At 57.4% G+C, this 18,867-nt stretch overlaps 1 protein-coding gene across 10 annotated transcripts in view; it reads right to left on the bottom strand.

Annotated features, from left to right (window-relative positions):
* Positions 1–18,867, bottom strand: part of AHDC1 (AT-hook DNA binding motif containing 1) — a 65,354-nt gene that overhangs the window by 15,399 nt on the left and 31,088 nt on the right. For 3 of the 10 annotated variants that reach the window (XM_081586360.1, XM_081586361.1, XM_081586359.1), the window contains exons 3-5: positions 6,126–6,303; positions 505–616; positions 336–373 (exon numbers count right to left, since the gene is read on the bottom strand). The gene's annotated coding sequence lies outside the window, so the exon portion shown is untranslated. Of the gene's footprint in view, positions 1–335; positions 374–504; positions 736–5,732; positions 5,957–6,125; positions 6,304–18,867 lie in introns of all 10 variants that reach the window. The other 7 variants (XM_081586362.1, XM_081586364.1, XM_081586369.1 and 4 more) reach the window with 5 other exon arrangements.

The raw sequence follows: 18,867 nt of genomic DNA, 5'->3' as shown, positions 1-18,867 counted from the left end.
TCATCAGCTTCCCGTGTCCCCCGTGGCCCCCTGCACCCCTCTCCTGAGTCCCTCCGGAAGCCCAATCCCTCTGGTGACCCTCAGCATTTCCTAAACCATCACGTGCACCGTGAACCCCCATGGGCCCCAGTTCCACTTCTTGACAGTGCACTTTTGTCTAGACCCGGGCTAAGGACTGGAGGAGGATAACTGACCCGCTTTTGAGAGGGACGCTAATCAACCACTCCAGATCAAATTTAAGGAGGAGGCCAGGCCCAACCGAGGGCCTGGAGGTCCTGTCAAGGACATGGCCTCTTCCTTCTCACCCCACCCCCAGGCGAACCCTGGTCACTCACCCTCGGCTCTGCCGCCTGGGCTGTCACACTGGAGATCTCTGTGGACAACAAGACAGACAAGAGGCCATCTCAGTGGTCTGGGAGCCACAGCCCAACCGCTGCCCACCTGCCCACGGGGCCCCATCTCCCCCCACACCCCAACCCCAGCTCCCCAGGAACTCTGGCTGACCTGGAAGAGAGAGGGCCCCCGTGCCTGGGGGCTCTGCCAGTCGCTGGCTGTCAGCTAGGGGTGTTGTGAAGCAACTTTGGCCTGAGCCCAGGCCTCGGGGCGTGGACAGCGCCTGGAAAGGACCATCGCAGCTCAGGTTTAGTGAGCACCTACTGGGCGCCAGGCACTGGGCTGGAAGCTGTCCAGGCATCGTTTCATTTAATTCTTCATATCAATCCTGTGAGGTAGGGGCTATTAATAACCCCATTTTGCAGATGAGGAAATGGAGGCTCAGAGATGAAGAAACATTCATTCATTCATATACTCATTATTTATGAAGTGTCTACTGTGCACAAAGACTGGGTAGACAAACACTGATGAGACAATCATAAGTGACATAATTATTAGTGGGATAAGAGCAGCAAAGAGTGGGAGAGGGCGAGGGCGGGATGATATGGGAGAATGGCACTGAAGCATGTAAATTATCATGATACAGGATGCTCGGGGCTGGTGCACCGGGATGACCCAGAGGGATGGGATGGGGGTTCTGGAAGGGGAACACATGTACACCCATGGCGGATTCATGTCAATGTATGGCAAAACCAATACAATATTGTAAAGTAAAAAAATAGATAAATAAATAAATTAAAAAAAAAAAAAGAGCAGCAGAGAAAAACTGAAGACCGCCTGAGGTCAGAGGTTCAACAATCACACCAGAAGTCAACAACAATAAAAGTTCATACCCTGGGGGCACTTTCTTTGTTGCCAAACATTGGACTAAGTGCATTATTATCTCATCTAACCCCCCCTGCAAACCTGAAATCAATACGATTATCACCCCCACTTTTACAGGCGAGGAAACCATCCGTTGGAAGGTGGTAAGCACCATGAAGGCAAGGATTTCCGTCCTGCTATCAAGTGTATCCCCCAACACCACGGCCCATAAATGTGCTTCAGAAAATATCTACTGAACAAATGAATGAATGAGGCACACAGAACAATCAGCCTTTCTCCATAAGGCTCTCTCTCATTCTTCTCTAGACCCCAAAGTGGGACCCAGGTAGGATGTGGAAGGAGGGAGGGAGATTAAAAATGTGAAAACGGACATTCTCTGCTCCCCTGCCACCTCTAGCCTCAGCTCGGCCCTGCCACGTACTTTCAGAGCCCCCTTTATTTCACCTTCACAGTACTTATCGGGACTGCAGTCAATTACTTGTGTGACTGGCTGTTCAGTGTGTCTTCTCCCCGAGTGTGGGCTCTCAGGGGCAAGGACTGAGTCTGTCTTGTCTACCGTAGTATCCCCTGACCCCAGGGCCTGGGCTATGGATGCTACATAAACATTTACTGAGCAACTCCCTGAGCTGGTCGGGCTGAGATGGGATTTAGATCCAGGCAGGTCTGACTCCCAAAGGAGCTTGGGGACTCAGGGCCCTGGCTGATTCCCAAGAGCTGGTTTGGGAGAGCAGGAAGCTGAATGGGCCCTGATCACTAGGAGGATCACTTTGTACTCCGGAGGAAGAAAGCAGAGCTGACTTGGGGACAGGGAGGTGTGGGCGGGGCCACTCGTCCACTTCCTTCTGGTGGGCAGCAACATGCCATCTACAAAGCACCTCCACATATATGACCCACTCCCTCTTCAGTGAACTGGGGAGACGTGGATTATTATCTCCATGGTACAGAGGAAGCAGGTTCAGAGCAGTTGTATAACTTGCCTGAAGTCACATAGCTGCTAAGTAGCAAGATTTCTAATTCTGCCAAGTCCAAAGCCTCCTTCCACTCCCAGCTTCTGCAATGCTCCTTCGGCCACTCCTGAAAGTGCTTCTTCTAGAGCTGTGGTCTAAATTAAGGCTGGGAGGAACCTTAAAATCATCTAACCCTTGGGCTTCCAAACCCTGGGCCCAAGGAGCTGTGTAACCTTCCAGATACCCAGACCCTAGTCCAGGGAGTCTGACTCACAAATCTGAAGGGACATCTGGGAATCTGGTGGGTTTTTTTTTTTTGGCTGCACTGCACAGCCTGTGGGATCTGGGCTCCCCAACCAGGGATCGAACCTGTGCCCTCTGTGGTGGAAGCACAGAGTCTTAACCACTGGACCACCCTGGAGAAGGGGAAGGCTACCCACTCTAGTATTCTGGCCTGGAGAATTCCATGGACTATGTCCATAGGGTTGCAGGGTCAGATGACTGAGCGACTTTCACTTCATTTCACTTCACCAGGGAAGGCCATGGGAATCTGCATTTTTAATCGGCTCCCCACAGTGGGTACACTGTTCCAGTGTCACCTCGTGCCCCTCCCATTTTTCAGACAAGGAAACTAAGACCGGAAGAGGGAAACAGACTTTGCCCAAGACCACAAGATAGCATGGGGAGGGGGGCCCCAGTGTGTTGCTCATCCAAGCAGAACATCCTCCTGTCCCTTCAGGTCCCAGGCCGCAGCTGTTCCTCACTGTCCTGTTTACTAGATCACGCCCGCCTGCAGACTGTGGTCGGGCCCCTTCTAGGCCAGGCCCTCTCTACTTCAAGAATCTCACCGCCGCTCTTGCGGGAAGAACTGTGGGTAAGACGCTCACGAAGGAGGGAAGGGGCTCAGACTCTGGAATCTCCAGGTCGGATTTCCAACAGACCCGTGGCTCCCGCTGCCCTCTTGGAGATGCCTACCACAAGCCACCGCCCCTCTCTCGCTGAGGGTGGGGCTCACCAACCCTCCCTACTCTGGAGACCTCCCACTGGGGGCCTGAGGGTGTGACCTTGGCAGAAGAGACAAACCGCCTCTCCAGCGGCTGCTTCTGTTCCACCCACCCGTGAAGACCTCTGGGCGCGCCGTCCTGCCAGACCTCCTGACTGTCCACGGCCTCCAGAATCTGAGGGAAGCAACTGGCTCCCCTCCCCACCACACCCAGGCAGACGTTTTCTTGGACCCCCTCCCAAGGGTACCACCTATCCCCACGTCTGTGAACAAAGTCGCAAAGGTTCCTCTGTCCGTCGTCTGTCTGCTTCTGGGTCAGTGTGTCTTGAGCCTGCCTGTGGGGACACCCACCGGCTGGGAGGGGGGCTGGGGGCCCCAACCTGCTGCGCACAGTGCCGGGAAGGGCCAGCCCACATCCTTGAGTCCCCAGCCCCACCCTCCCCCGCTGCGGCTCTGACCACCCCACCCCTTCCCCAGCCAGCCTCCCCCTCCCCCACCCGCAGCCTCCCCAGGGGAGCCGGGCTGCCAGCCCCAGCTCTCACTTCCGGCCTCATGACCCTCTCTCCAGCCTCCTCCCCACCCCCCCCCAACCCCGCACACACCATTTCCCTCCCAGCCGGGACTGAAGGCCCAGGGATGTCCTCAAATGGAAAACTCGGCCTCAAAGAGGGCTATCACTGCTGTGGTGAGACGTACCCCCAATCACCTCCCTTGTGGGGGGGGCCTTTATCTCCCAGGATCTGCCCCCCCCCCCAGGAACTATGCATCACCCCCCTCAATTTCCTTCTCTTCAGCCCCCTTCCACCCACCCCTGAAGATCTCCTTCCAACCTGACTTCGGACCAGAATCGTAATCAAAAAAATAACAATGATGAAAATAATAACGGGCAGCTGTCACTTATTTAGCAAGTAGAAGGAGACTCAGAGAGGTTAAGAAAAGCCCTTAAGGGCAAACAGCCATGACAGGGATGAGTGTCTGCACTTAGGTTTGCTGAGCTCCTCTGAACCAAACTTCTCCACTGTCCAGAGAGTCAGCCCCCTCCCCTGCAGCTTCCTGAACTGTCCTGGTCCCAACAACCAGTTCTAATTTTTGACTTCTACATCTACTCCCTCCTCTCAGCTTCTTCACCCCTCCCACCTAGGTCATTCAATGCACTGCCCTCCCTCGCCACTAGGTGTCCCCTTAGAGCCACTGATGCCCCCAAGGGGAGCAAGCCCCGCCCCGCCCCCTGGAATCATCAGGGCCACCCCCCCCAATAGCACAGCACACCCCACCCCACCCTACCCCCAGCCACACAGAGCTCCTTTGTGCAGCCCTTGCCCACCCCCTTCCTGCCCAGAGCAGGGCACCTGGCAAGCAGGTCTGCCCTGGGCCCCGCCCCCTGCCAGCCCCCTGCCCTGGGTGCCAGGTGTGTGGGCACCACTGCCAGCTCTGGCTGAACCCGAGGGTCACCCTGCCGGGCGGCCCTCCCTTCCTCTCTCCGAGGTCACCCAGGGACTGTGCTTCCCGCCTGCTCCGCCCCCATCCCCTCCTGCCCTTGGCCCTTCCAGACTCCTGTCCTTGTCTTTCCTTCTGTCTCCCGGAGGACACCCCTCCTCCAGCCCCACCAGGCCCTCCCCACAGCCTCACCACCGCCCACCTCCTTCCCCTGAGAGCTCCTTGTTCCGCCCCCCCACCCCTCCCCGCCCAGGTCTGAAAAACTCCTCCTCCTGGAAAGTTGCTGCTGGAAAGGAAGTGACTTCAGCAGTTTGGCCACAAGGCTGGGCACTGCTGAGCCCAGCTCAGCTGAAGCCTTGCCCAGCCCACCTCCAAAGCACAAATGGAGCCACGTGCACACACCTCCCCCAGTGTATGCAGCCAGAACACACGCTTCCCTGGTGACACGCGGAAGAACCTCTGTGCACACGATCCACCCCACCCAGTGTGTACTCATGTATCACCCCGGTGTATTCAGTGTCTTGTCTGCACACCTCTCCAGTGTACACTAGCACCCTGCCCAGGAACACCACCCAGCATGGCACACACAACACTCTAGCCTCCCCACACCTGCACAGGACACACCCTCAGTCCTGTACACTCACTCCCATGTACCACGTATGCAGCCTGTGAATGTCTCCCAGCCCAGTCTACCTAGACTTTTATGTACAGCACCCTGCACACCTCAGGACAGAGTCCTACACACGCCTGCTTGCACACAAGCTGGAGTACTTGCACACGAGATGTCCTGTACATTCACAGTTGGGTACACCCAGCTCTGCATCCTCCTTCAGCCCACATCGCCACCCTGACAATCCCGGGAGACTCCACCCCCGAGACCTCAGGCCCCAGGAATGCTCTTTTGGAAGCTGGGTGGGGTCCCCAGGCAGGCTGGGCTCTAGGGAGCTTCCTGGAGCCTGAGGCTTCATGTGTCAGTTCGGGGAGTTGCCTCTGCAGGGCAGGGCCGCTCCACCTGGCCTCTGTGGCTCTCCAGCCTGCCTGGGTGGGCTCATCTGGGCCCAGGGTAGGGAGGTGGTTCCTGCCCCCGCCCCTGCCCCATCTCATCCCAGGAGGGCAGCCCAGCGTACCTCAACTCCCCAGGTCCTCTCAGCTTCCACAGACTCTAGGAGAGAGGGGTCCTGGGGGGGTCAGCTTCACACAGCATGCATCTGATTTCTACCTCTGCTCTGGGTTCTGGTCATTGTCACAACCCCTTTTGCTTCCCAGTTCTCTCAGGTCATCCAGGTGCAGGTCCCCCGCCTAGGAGGCAGGACTCGGGGGAACCGGCTGTATATCCATGGACCTCGCCTTTCTGGATAACAGGGAGTCTGAGTAAGTGTGGTTAAAGTATTTTGATACTAAAGGGCCTCTTTTTGGCCTAAGCTGGGAGGGGGGGATCCCTGATAGGTTTGAGAAGGAAGTACCCCTGACCCCCACTTCCTGGGGTGGCCAGCAGACCCGGCTTCTCTGTACACTGTTACCTGAGCAAGCTGTGCAGACAGGCCCAGCTCAGCAACAAAGGCTTGTCTTCGCCAGTGATTCCAGGGTGGTCTCTTCGGCAGCCTGAGAATCGCCCCGAACCCAGGGCCCTCTGCACGCACTTAGCTGGGCAGGCTCTGGGGTCCAGGCCAATGGGTAGACAGGCAGGCAAGCTCCCATCTGTGAAAACAAAAACAGCAACCCAGACATAAGCACGGATACAGGATGAACCAGACAGAGGGACCAGGAGGCCATCCTAGGTGGGTCTAGTCTTGCACAGAAATTGGCTCCAACCTCATTTCACTGGGGACTACGAACTGTCTTGAAACCCCAGGCAGTATCTCTGCATGGGCAGATATGTATGCATGAACAAGAACACATACGCTATGGTGAAAAGAACCTGGTCTTGGGAGTCAGAATGGTCCTTGGCTCAACTTTCATCACCTGTGTGATCTCAGGCAAGTCAGTTAACCTCTCTGGCTCTCAGTTTCCTTATCTATAAAATAGGGAGAGTTTATGAACGGGGAGAAGTGCTCTAGGGAAACTATAAATGCTAAGAGCTCACTTACAATGCAGGTGTGAGAGTTACTGTTCAAAGTGATGGTGACTGCAGATTTTCATGACGGGTATATACGCAGCTGGCATTTACCCTTCTCCATCAGAGACTGGTTCTCTCTCTTGTTTTAACAGCTAGGGCCCTCCTTACCCCTCTGCTTCCTGCCCATTTGTCTGCCTCCCTGAGGTTTGTACTTGAGCCCTGAGGGGTCTGGGAACCAGGCCTCATGGACTGCTTATAGGTTTTGGTTGCCTGGGAATGTGTGTGCGTACATGCATGTTAAAGAGATCCTGCACGTCTGTGAGCATTCGGCTGTCTGGGCAAATACACCTGTGTGTGGCTTCCTGGGTCTACTTAGCCTTTTGTGTGTTTCTCTGTGTATTTTTGTATGTCTATACAAGTACATGTGTGTTTAACAGTGCCCATGTATAGGACTATCTGTGTGTGTATGTGTGTGAGCTGATATCTACTAGAGTTGGTGTCTTCATTTATACATGTGGGTGTGTATATCTGGGTTTGTTCAGTTCTCTATGTGTGTCCAGCTGAGCCTATGTTTGCACACCTATGGGGACACACAGGTATATGTGCCTAATGTGTGACCAGGTGTACCCAGCTGTGATTGGGGTAAGTGTGCCCGTGTGTACACACTCTGCATCTGGCCATGTCAGGAGCTGAACTGACTTCTGTCCATCTCCAACTCTGGACGGGTGCATTGGGGGGGGGGACCCTGGAGTGGACCCTCTGCTGTCCCCACAGGTTTCCAATCTCGAGGGCAGTGACTGGGGGCACTGGTGTCACTGGATCAGTGCCGTCTCCCTCCTTCCCTCTGCCTTTCTCTGGGTTTTCAGGCTCATGGCGCAATTGGTCACAGTGTCCCTGTGGGTCTGTTTCACTGTGGGTCACTGTGTGCTTCACTGTGACCCTGCATGTGCGTGTTGTATGACCTCATCACTGTGCACCTGTGTATGTCAGTGGGTCCTTGTGCCATGTCCTTGTATGTCTGTGTCAGTGTCAACGTGTGTGAGTCTGTGTGCCATGGTGTGCCTGTCAGCACAATGGTGCTTCAGTGTTTGTGTGATACCTTTATGTAACTTGTCAGTGTGTGTGCCTATGTGTGCGTGTATGTGAGACTCTTTGTGATAGTGTGTGTCTGTGTCACTGTGTTTGTATGCCTGCTTCCCTCCTCCCTCCCTATCTCCTGCGTGCTCTCTCTCTCTCTCTCTCTCTCTCTCTCTGTAGGAGCCAGACAACTCCCCAAGCCTGGATTAGGGACAATTTATCCACAGGCAGAGAAGGAGAATTTCAACCTGCCAGAGCCTCCCTCCTCTGATCCATCCCCCCTCCCCCCATGGTTGGGTGGGCACAGAAATGCAGCCCGGCAGCTCCCAAGCCCTCCCAAGCCCTCGGGGAGCCCCCACCTCTGCGGCTCCCCAGAGGCCCAGGAGGGTGGAAAAGATGGAAATCTGGGTGGCCCCAGAGCCCTCCAGTGGGGGTGGCTTGGCCGCCCCCCATCCAGGCCCCCGGAGCTCAGCTCATCTTGGCCCTGTTCTCCTACATATGGTGGTGATGGTTGGGGGGAGTCTGCATGAGGTCTGCCTGGCCCTGGGGGCTGGGGCGGGGCGACCTGAGGAGTGAAGCTGCTCCCAGCCCCTCCCCAACCTGATATTCCCCAACTGATAATGGCCAGCTCCCCCGCCCCTTGAGATGGAAATGACTGGGGAACTTGTGACTGTGCCCACACGGGCTGGAAGGCAGGGGACAGCGTGGTGGGGGGAATGCGGCAAGGGGGGGAGGTGGGAGCAGGGGCTGAGCTGGGACTAAGGCTCCCTTCACGGTGCTCCAGGCGCAAGGCAGCATCACATGTTTCCCATTAGCTGCTCTGGCCTCCTTGTTCAGGGGGTGTTGGCTGGGGGAGATTTGTTCTGGTTGCAGACACCAGCCGAGACCACACAAGAGAGAGAGAGGAAAAGACAGAGAGAGAGAGGGAGAGGAAAAAACACAGGGAGAGAGAGAAAGAGACTCAACAGAGATGCACAGGAGAGACAGAGACAGGAGAAGCAGAGACAAGGACACACAAACCCCAAAGCAGAGAGACAGGACCGGGTGATGATGGGCGAGGCTAACAGAGTGGGGGACAGGGCCAGCGACTGGTAAGGAGGCCAAGGTGGAGAGAGGCTGGTCGGGGGTTGAGGAGCGTGTCAGCGAGGCACAGGGTGCTAGTCAGGCCTGGAAGGACCGAGGGGGAGAGGACGGGGTGGGGGGCGCAGGGGCTTTAAGCCTGGTGGAGGGGGATTCAGGGGGAACCTGATGCAGGGTCGGGGAGGGCAGTGGTGATGGGTGGGCAGGGGGAGTGGCCGCCCTGGAGCAGCCAGGCGGGGGCGGCCAGCGAGCCCCGGAGCCTCCCGCCTCCTGACCCTGGAGCCTGGGAGAGATAACAGGCCCGAATAGTGCTGACTTGCGGTTCAGAAATCCAATATCCTCCGCGGCACACTAATCGACTACCTGAGCTCCCGGCCCGCGCCGAGCTGCCCCGATTAATCCTGCGGCTCCACAGCCTTAATTAGTTTAACAGTTTCAGGGGCAGGAGAGGCGAGGCACAGGTCCCCCAGACTCGTGGGGACCCAAGCCCCCCATGCCAGCCCTGCCTGGTGCCCTGCCTACCCGGTCGCACCTGCCCCAGCCCAGCGGCCCTGGTCCACACCATCTGAAAAACAGTGGATCCTTCCTCCTGGGGAACGGTCCCAAGGGCTGGCACCTGGGTCACAAGTTAGGTCTTGGGGAGCCCAGACCCTCCTGCCCTGCGCTGCCTCCTCACCCCTATCCTAGCTTGTCCCTGTGCCCATGGCCTGCGTGCTGGCTTTGGCCTGCTTTTTGAGGCCCTGCCAACTGACAGCCCCACACCACTGGGCAACGTGTCGTCTCCTCAGGGTTGAGAGACAAGTTCCCAAGTTCCTGACAGCCCCCCAACAGCACAAGATAATCACATGTCACTCCCCACACTGGCATGAGACGGGCTCATGGTGACATCTCACACACAACCAACAGTCAGAGAGACAGGCGGGCGAGTGGGTGACTACCCTCCTAACAGGATGGGCTAAGCACAGAACCTGTCACTTCCTCCAAAGCCTGAGATGGGCACACCTGATAACCTCCAGACAGTTTGAGACAGGAACACAGGTTGTCACTCTCCGGAGAGTGGGACCGACATACAGTCAGGACCCCAACCCAGTGATAGGGTGTGAAATGCAGAGAACCTGTCTCTCTCTCTTACACACACACGCCTCACTTTCCAGGTGTGATAAAGGCACAGACCCCTCCCCACAACACACTGAGTATAAGCCGAGGACACAACCTTGCCCGTGAGTCCTCCCTCCAGACTGCAGGGTGGGTAAAGGACATGTCACCCTGGGCTGCTCTGGACAGGTGACAGCCCACCTGCCCCTCCCCCATCACTGCCAGGCTGGTGGTGCCGTCCTCTGCCTGCAGAGGCGTCACAGTTCACAGGGCATGAATGTCACCCCAGCACTGCCAGCGCCGGGCACAGCCACACGTTGCCCCAGTGACAAACACCGCTGGCCCCAGGAGGTGGAGGCGCACAGGGCTCTGGGCGTGACCTTGGTCCCTGGACACCAGGAGGGGCGGTGCCGTGGCCTCCCTCCTGGGTAACCCGGGGCAGGAAGATGAGTGCTGGGAAGAAGGCCGCCTGGGCGCAGACAACCTGAAAATGCCACCTCTTCAAGCAGCACCACTCCCCCCATTTCTAATTGAACATAGTTGTTCTTGGGGAAGCAGAATGCAGAGGGCAAAGAGGCTGTCCTTGCCCTGAGGCCTGAGGAGCAGTTCCTAACAGGACTTCTCCGAGGCTGTGGCGGGGTAGGGGTGGCTGTCACCACACCCTCAGGGGCCCAGGGCGGACGGGGTGGGATGATCGCTTCAGACACCCGCTGCGGCAAGGGGAGCCCCTCTTTCTTACCAAGGCCTCCTCTCCAATTCAGGCCACAGAGCCTGACAAGGAGGCCAAAGTCCAGGGGCATGACTCACCCAGGGAACAGGCCCAGCCTGCTGGCCAGAAAGTGAGGAGGACAGGAGCCAAGAGGCCTGGGTTCAAGTCTGAGCTCCTCCCAGGGCAAGCAGAGTGACCTTGGAGCAGAGGCTCAGTCTCTTTGGCTCTGGGGAGGGGGAAGAGGTAGCAACTCGGGGAGCGCTGAGGCTGCAGTGGCCATGGGAAGGAGGACATGGCGGCTCACCCCGCTGGCCCACTGCTTGCTTCCTCACCAGGAACCTCTGCTTTCTGGAGCTCAGTTGCCTCAACTGGAAAGCAGAGAGGCTTCCCTGACCAGGGATGGAACGCACACCCTCTGCATTAGAAGTGCAGTCTTAGCCACTGGATCTCCAGGGAAGCCCTGAAATGGGAGCTTCTTATTGAAGAGGAGAAGATAAGACTAAGAAAGGGCAGGAGGCTGGCCCAAGCCACAGGGCAAGGTAGTATCAGCTGAACCCAGCCTCTGCCTCCGGGCTTCCCGCATGAAGCTGTTTCTGTAGGACTGCTTGGAGGGAGAGAGACAGTGAGTGAGTGTGTGTATGTGTGTGTGTCAGGGTGCTGTTGCTTCCAGAGCTGCCCTCCTGTCCAGTGAAGATCAAGAAAATGGACAGGAGTTTGTCATATAGCCTGATCATTACCCTAAACCCCACGTGGTCCATCTTCAGACTTCAGACCAGAAGGCTAGCTCTAAGGGAGGGAGGCAGCCCGCACCCCAGCCCTCATGAGCAGCGCCAGCACCTGGTGCTTGAAAGGACTGGGGGGTCTTGGGATGTCAGTGTCCGGGGCCCTGTTGTTGTACAGGAGCCCAGAGAGGGACAGGTCTAGACTGAGGTCACACAGCACGACAGCAGCAGTGTCCAGCGTCCTGGCCAGGGACAGCCTCAGAGCAGAGTTCTCTAGCCCCTGGGGTGGCTGGAGCTGGGGGGCCCTGAGGGACTGAGCAAAACGTGGCGACAGATGGCCTGCCGAGGCAGCGGCGATCTGGGCGGCTGGCAGGCATGCTCGCTCCCGCGCAGGGAAGCGGCTAATTTTAGCTGAGGCCTCGATGCCAGCTTTGTTCCCCCCACCCACCCGCCGAGGGGGCCCAGCATGCCTTGCGTGCAACCCGCCTCCCCCAGGCACCCCTACTCCCCCGCCTGGCCCCTTGGTGAGTAGTGCCCAGACCCAAGGGTCCTAGAACTGTCTGTCCGCTCAGGTCTCATCACACCCAGAGGCAAGGGCTAGGCCCTGGAGGCCTGGCACCGCCATCCCAGGGTCTGTTTCCCATGACTCCGAGCTCATTCCAAAGAGGGGGTGTGAGGAGGAGGGTCTGACAGCAAGGGCTGCCAGTCTTGGGTTGGGGGGGGAGCGGGGGCATTGTCCTCCACCAGACACTTAAGGAGACAGGACCCTTATTCCACCCCAGCCCTGAGCCAAACCAATTCTTCTGTGCTGAAGTCCCCCTCCAGCACAGAAGTATTGGTGAGCAAGGGCGGCGGAAGTCACTCCACCCTTTCCCTGTTCTTTATAACCCTGATTTTGCTCCAGGAACTCAAAGCACTTTAAGGGAGTCAGAGATAGAGCAAGGGGAATATATCCTCTGTACCACAGGGGAAACTGAGGCACAGTCTGAGACAGCCATCGTTGTATGGAACGAATCCCAGGAATCAGGGGAGGAGGCCTGAACATGCTCTTTGTGGAGTTCTTAGAGCCACGGGGCTTCTTCGGCCAGTTCAGCCCCTAGGAACTACCCTCTGCCCCAACCTGGGCTGGGTGAAGGTAAACTAGATGATGGAGCCTGTCCTCCGAAGGGAAGAGAGACCTGGTAATCTTGGTTCCTTGTGCCCCATCCTCTGCTGACTCTTTGCCCTCAGAATCTCCCCATCTCATCTCAGGTTCAACTACATGTGCCCAATGGATGCCAGGATTATCTTGAAAGAGGACTCCTTTGGGGTGACTCCGGAGGGGCCCCCCCCATCCCAGTTCCATCCCAGGGGCCATGAGAGGAATGACCAACTAAGAAACAGAGAAAGAAGACTGGAAAGAAATCCATGTATTTAGGAGAGAGTCAGAAGAAGAGAGACGAAGGAGAAACCAAGGCAGAGAATCGGATTCAGGAAGAGAAAGGCAGAAAGAGAAAGCACGTGGGGGACAAGAGAAACAGGGCAGAATGAGGTTAAGAAGACAGAGATGGGGAGGGAGAGAAAAAGACAGAGAAAAGCTCGAGGAAGGAAAAGAGCCAGAAAGAGCCAGGAAGTCTTCCCTTCAGGGAGAGAGGGATAGAGGAGGAAGAAAAAGACAAAGAGACAGAGAGACAGGCAGAACGAGGCAGAGACAAAGACAGAGAGAGAGAGCAAGACACCTGCAGAGGGGAAGGAGAGGGAGAAGGGGCTGCCACAGACGGGGCAAGGCACAGGGGCTGAAGACACCGCAGGGAACTGGACTGACACACCCAAAGACCACCAGAGACAGAGGGAGTGGGTGAGAGGCACCCAGAGACTGGGAAGGGAGGAAGGGGGAGACACTAAGTGATAAAGTGTGTGTGGGGGGGTGGGGGGGCCAGCAGGAGTAGACAGAGGCAAGGAGGGAGGGGGTGTGAAGAGGAGGAGGGGGAGATGTCGTCGCCAGAGCTAGGGGGGACAGCGGACAGAAATGGAATGTGAGTCTGGGCATGAGGCTCACAGATGCGTCGGCTCCGGTTTCAGCTGGGGCAGTTGGTTGCTGGGGTGGGGGGTGGGGGCTGGATGGGGGGGGGAGAGCTGACAAGGGGGGGGCTGTTGCCATGGCTGCAGGCACGGCAGGGGCACAGCCTGCTGGCACTTGGAGGTATGGGCATGGTAGGGGGCTGACTGGGGGGAAAAACAGGGGGAGAGTGATGAAGAAGCCTGGCCCCTGCCCTGGGGGCTCTACCAGGAAGAAAGTTTCCAGACAGAGGATGGGAGATGTTGGGAACGGAGGAAGGCTCTGGGCCCTGCTCCACTCCATGGGGGGCACCTCATGCTCTGGGTTGCCCGTGGGCATCCCTGGTTCCCACCTGTGCCTCAGGCTGGCCCCTGGGGATCCTCTTTCTCGTCCCCTCCAGTCTAGCTGAAGATCCCACATGCTGCCGCTGCTGCTTCTGCTTGCAGGGGAGCAGCAAGATTGTGAATTCAGGATCTGTAATCCTAACGCAGAGCCCAGGCCTACCGGGCTCCAGTTGCCAAGGCGACGGAGGGTCAGAGGGCAGCGCGGGGCGCCCGCTCCTCCAAGTCAGAATCCCAATTGTTAAAGCCCAAGAATAAACAGCTGAAGCGGCCGTGGGGGGGCCGGGAGGGGGGCTGAGGTCTGCATCGGCTCAGTGTGGTGTTGTCAAGCGAGATGTCACTAATTGTCTGAAGGAACGGGCTGAGCCAGCTCTTAACTGCTTCTGTACCACCGGAGACACCTTGGCTGCCTGGCCCCATCCCCCGGGCCTCCCAGCATTCCACCAGGCCAGCCTGGTGGTGGTGGGGCGGAGTGCTGGCCCAGCACAAACCCTGCCTCTCTTGCACTGAATCCCTACGTACCTTGGCTCCCAACCCTCCTCATGGGCCAACTTGGAACCTCCCACCTGCAAACTAAATGCCTCATGTCCCCAGAACCAGTATCCCCAATTACTTGAACCACACTACTCCTTACAGCCCAGAGGTACCACTTTGGCCAGCAAAAGCCCTCCCAGCTCCTCCATCACTGCTTCTTCCTCATCCTCTCAAGAGCCAAAGATTCTGGTTCAAGGTGTGTTAACTGCAGAGGAAAACAGATTTCGGGTTCCTCTGCTCTTTGGTGGGGTGGGGGAGAGAGGAGGATTATGCCATCCTTCTTTGCAACTCCCTACTCTTAGTCACACACCAGAACTAAAGGCCTGAATGGAGCCTGGATACCTCATTTCTAGCTTTGATTCTTCTACCTATTTGCTGTGGGACTTCTGCCAGGATATTTTCCCTCCATGAGCCTGTCTCTTCATTTATTATCCATCCTAAACATTCAGTAGTGCCTATTCTGAGCCATGCCATGTCTGGAACCACTTCCCAGAGGAACTTCCAATCCAGTGGGTGAGAAAGGCTCATAATACAAGGTGGAAAGCAATCAGAGATCTATCAGGTAAGATATTTCATGAAACACACGTAACGGCCTGGTACACAGTAAATGGTTCAGTGGACAGCTGCTGGTGTTAGTAGCAGTCAGTACTGGTATGACTGAGGGTCGCTAAAAGGGTGTAGGTAATAAGAAAAAAGATTGCTGGGGGGTGGAGGAGAGGTCGGTTCTGGAAGGCTTCCTGCAGAAAGTGGTACCTGGTAGGATTTGGACAGGTGGGTAAGAAGGTTGAGTGCTCCAGGAAGAGAGGAGGTCTTGTGAGGTTCTTCAAAGAGAGCAGCTCGGTTCGGTCTCAGGGTCGTGTGCTCAGCCCCGCCCAAAGCAGGAAGGGCGAGGCCTTTCAATGGTCTCCCCGCCCCGTGGGCCGGCCCTGCCGCCTCCTCCACCCACGGCGCCTCCAGATCTCAGAGCGCGGAGCCTGGAAGGGGAGGGCCGCCCGTGGGCACGGCTCCCGGGGATTGGTAGCACCTGGGGTTACGTCACGTGGGCGGGGCCAGCCTCCGGGCACGCCCCCTGCCCCAGACCACTTCCCGCACCCCGCAACCCCAGCTCCAGGCCCGAAGCGTGGGTCCCCCGGGAGGGGGCGCTCAGGCAGCCTCAAAGCCCCCTCAGGTGGCGGGCGCGGCTGGGGCGCTGTCCCGTGGGCTGAGAGCCGGGCGCAGAAACAGGGGATCCCCCAGAGAGGGCCCAACCCGGCCCGGGGCTGGGCTTGTACAAAAGGCGACTTGTTCTTTCTTGGGATGCCTGCGCCTTCTCAAACATACCTACAGCCACACTTGGGGACAGGCTACAACCACACATGGCTGCACAAACCCTCCGGGGTAGGCAGCAGAGGGGCTGTCGCCAGCCTCAGAAGTCGGCTGTTAAGAAGAACCTTGCCCCAACCACCCCTTGCTACAGACTAAACATCATTTACCTCACCCCATCCAACCCCAAGTGACCTGGATACTCCCACAGCCTCACGCAGAGCCCTGGGGACACTGACCCCCGTCACAGTCTCGTAACTCTCCTCTTCCTCAGACCAGCTGTAGCTCACCAACTCCTCTGGAGCCTTGGGACACAATGAGACCCACTGAGGGTTACATTTTACTGAGCACTTGTTCTCTCCCAACCCTCATGATTGCCCTTTATGATGAAGACGATCAGTCCCATTTTGTAGCTGGGGAAACTGAGGCTTAGGTTAAAAAGCTTGTCTGAGACAGAGGCAAGGATTTGAACCCAGGTCAGGCTTGACTTCAGAGTCCATGTTCTTCTGGGTATTATCTCTGCCTTCCCACCACACCATCCTACACTCTATAACGTCTCCATCACACACAGCAAAGCCATCTCAGAGTCAGGGTAATTCACCACCCCAAATACATCCCAATGTCACTGTCTAGTAGCAGGCAGCTTCTCTCACTAATCAGTGTGTGTGTGTTGAGGGCGGGTAGTCTCCTAACTTGAAGCTTCCTCAACCCTCAGTGTTGGCCATCAGAGTCATAAATGTGACACAGAATGGGAGCAGGGCCACAACACATTACCTCTAACCTTTCCAGCAAGCTCACCTCCACCTCCCCTGACCTTAGGATGACAAAGCACTGCCATACTGGCTGGGGCTCCAGGCCTGGAGCTCTCCCTGACCCCTTGGGCCAGGACACTCCCCTACCCCTCAGTGCCTGCTGAGAACGAGTCGAAACAAACTCTTCCTGGGGATGTCAAAGCACCTTTCCTGGGGGAGGCAGCTCTGTGATCCCCTGAGCAGGGCTAGGGAGAAGGATCCGGTTACTCCTTCCCCAGCTGTGCCTGGACTCCTTGGGGCTGACCTTTCACCTCATCCAGGCCAGGACCCAAAGGGGGCTGGAGTCCAGCCCTCACCTCCCATTAACCCTCTGCATTCTTCATCTTAAAATTCCAGAGCCCCCATGGGGTGGGGGTGGGGGGGTCCTCAGGAAGTCCAGCCGGGCATGCCAACCTTTCCCCACCCTCCCATCCTGGGGTCTGGTTTCCCAGAGAGCTTTACAGAATGCTCCTCCCTGCCCCCTGCCCAAGCTGCCCTGCCCTGGCGGGATCAGATACCTCCGCCCAAGCAGCTGAAAATGACCTGGGCTATTTTCGCTCTGGGATCACGTTGCAAACTCCCCCTGGAGCTGGCAGCTTCCCACAGTCCCTCCAGACCACTGCCCCTCACTTCCTCATCCCTCACCCAGACCACTGACCAATAGGACAGGAGGGCTGTTAGAGACCACTGGCCTAAGCCCCTCAAATGGGGAGACTTGAGACCACGAGGAGTCAGGCACAAGGTTGGGCAGAGAACCAGGCTGCCTGGGTCCCCGCCCAGGTCTCTTTCTACTGTCAAGCACAGCCTGCTCTGTACCCTAGATCTCAGAGCCTCCAACCCAGCCAAAAATCCAGCCGACCTCCTCCAAGCACCAGAAAGTCACAGTGGAGACTACCCACAAATCTCTGCGCCATCCTGCATGTGAGAAACTGCTTCCGCAACACACTTTTCTTTGTTTAGAGTTGGGACTGCATCTGTACCTGTGTCTCAGCGATGGGGACCACGGGCATGTTCTGGGGGTGCAAACTAGGAGGAAAGACAATTCCAGAGGGACAGGAGGCTGATTCAGGCTTCCAGAGGTTTACATTGCACAATCCTTCCAAGTTCCCAGCAGCCCCGTGCCCCACCTTCTTGGTACCCCAACCCCCCCAAATCCTACACACCCAGCCCCCTCCAGGTCCCTACCCCTCCACCTCAAGCCCCATCCTCCCGGGCAGGAATGTGACTGGTCAGGTCTGAGTTGACCACATGAGTGGCTATAAGGCGACAGGCCCCCCCCTTCCTCCCATCCCCCCCAGTGTGGGGGTGAGCTCACATACCAAGGTGGGGGGAGAACTGCTTTAACCCTTTGCAGCCAGTCTTTCAGGGTGAAAACGAAGAGTCCTCCTCTATTTCCAGTGGCCCCTCCCCTACAAGTGCTGCCAGGCAGGGTGGTGCAGGCAGAACCTACTTCACCCAGGAGGTGGAATGGGGGTATTTGCCCTGTTAGTCCCTGTTAAGGAAACTTCTCCTTTGCCACCCCAAGTGTTTAGTCTCATCTCCCATGACATTTAGAAAAACAGTCATGAACTGGAGCTGAGGGAAGAGAAGGAAAGGAGGTATCATGAACCCCAATCTCAGGAGCTCCTAGTCTGATGGGAGAAATACAACCTCGCCCTGGGGAGTCTGAGGGGGGAGACCAGGCACAGAGGCTGGGACAAAGAGCTGAGAGCAGAGAAGAACACGGAGCTGCGCAGAAGTGGGAGGAAGCCAGGGCAGGAGCAGAACAAGCCAGGTGGGGTCAGATCGGGCAGGCTTCCCGGAGGCCCCTCGGCCCACACCCCTCCCCCTAGGCTCTGGAATCTCGGGGGTCAGGGCTGAGGGACAACCCCGCCCCCTGCTCCCCTCGGGCTCAGGAATTCCACCAGCCAAGGGTGGGGGGGGGCTGCTTCGGCCTGAGTCCAAGTTGGCTCCCACTGGACCGGGAACTACAGCTCCTCCTTGGCCCCCCACCCCCACCCAAGCCCGTGGGCTGGCCCCCGGCCCCCTCCCTCCCCCTCCCTGGCTGGCATGGTGTGTGCCAGGCGCTGGCAGAAAACAAACCCGCCGGGGTGGGTTTGCAGGGAGCTGGGTAACCTTGACACAGTTGCGGCAGTCGCTAATGGCAGACACACACTCCGCCTGTTCTGGGGGGACTGTTGCCGTTGCTAGGAAACCGGCAGCCGCGTGAATGGAAATGGGTCAGTAAACCTGGGGAGAGATAGTGTGACACTCGAACCACTGCAGCTGCTCCTGCCCACACCGAAATCCCTCCTCTTCAATATTTATCACTCCCGCCTGGGCCCTCAGCTCCTGCCAGGCCCTGCACCAGCCTGGACCTCAGCATCCACCCCGAGTGCTGTCCCCCCCAAGGCTCCGCAGAGGAGGGGGAGAAAAGAGATGGTGGGGCTGCTTATCCGCTCCTTGGGGGGGCCCCCCCAGGAGGGATGGAACTGGCTCTGGAGGAGATTGAACAGGAAACAGAGTCTAATCCCCTGG

Source organism: Giraffa tippelskirchi, chromosome 3 (genome assembly GCF_054371585.1).
Source record: "Giraffa tippelskirchi isolate mGirTip1 chromosome 3, T2T-mGirTip1v1.2.pri, whole genome shotgun sequence".
In the NCBI taxonomy this organism is placed as follows: Eukaryota; Metazoa; Chordata; class Mammalia; order Artiodactyla; family Giraffidae; genus Giraffa; species Giraffa tippelskirchi.
This window is presented reverse-complemented; position numbering and strand designations above follow the sequence as displayed.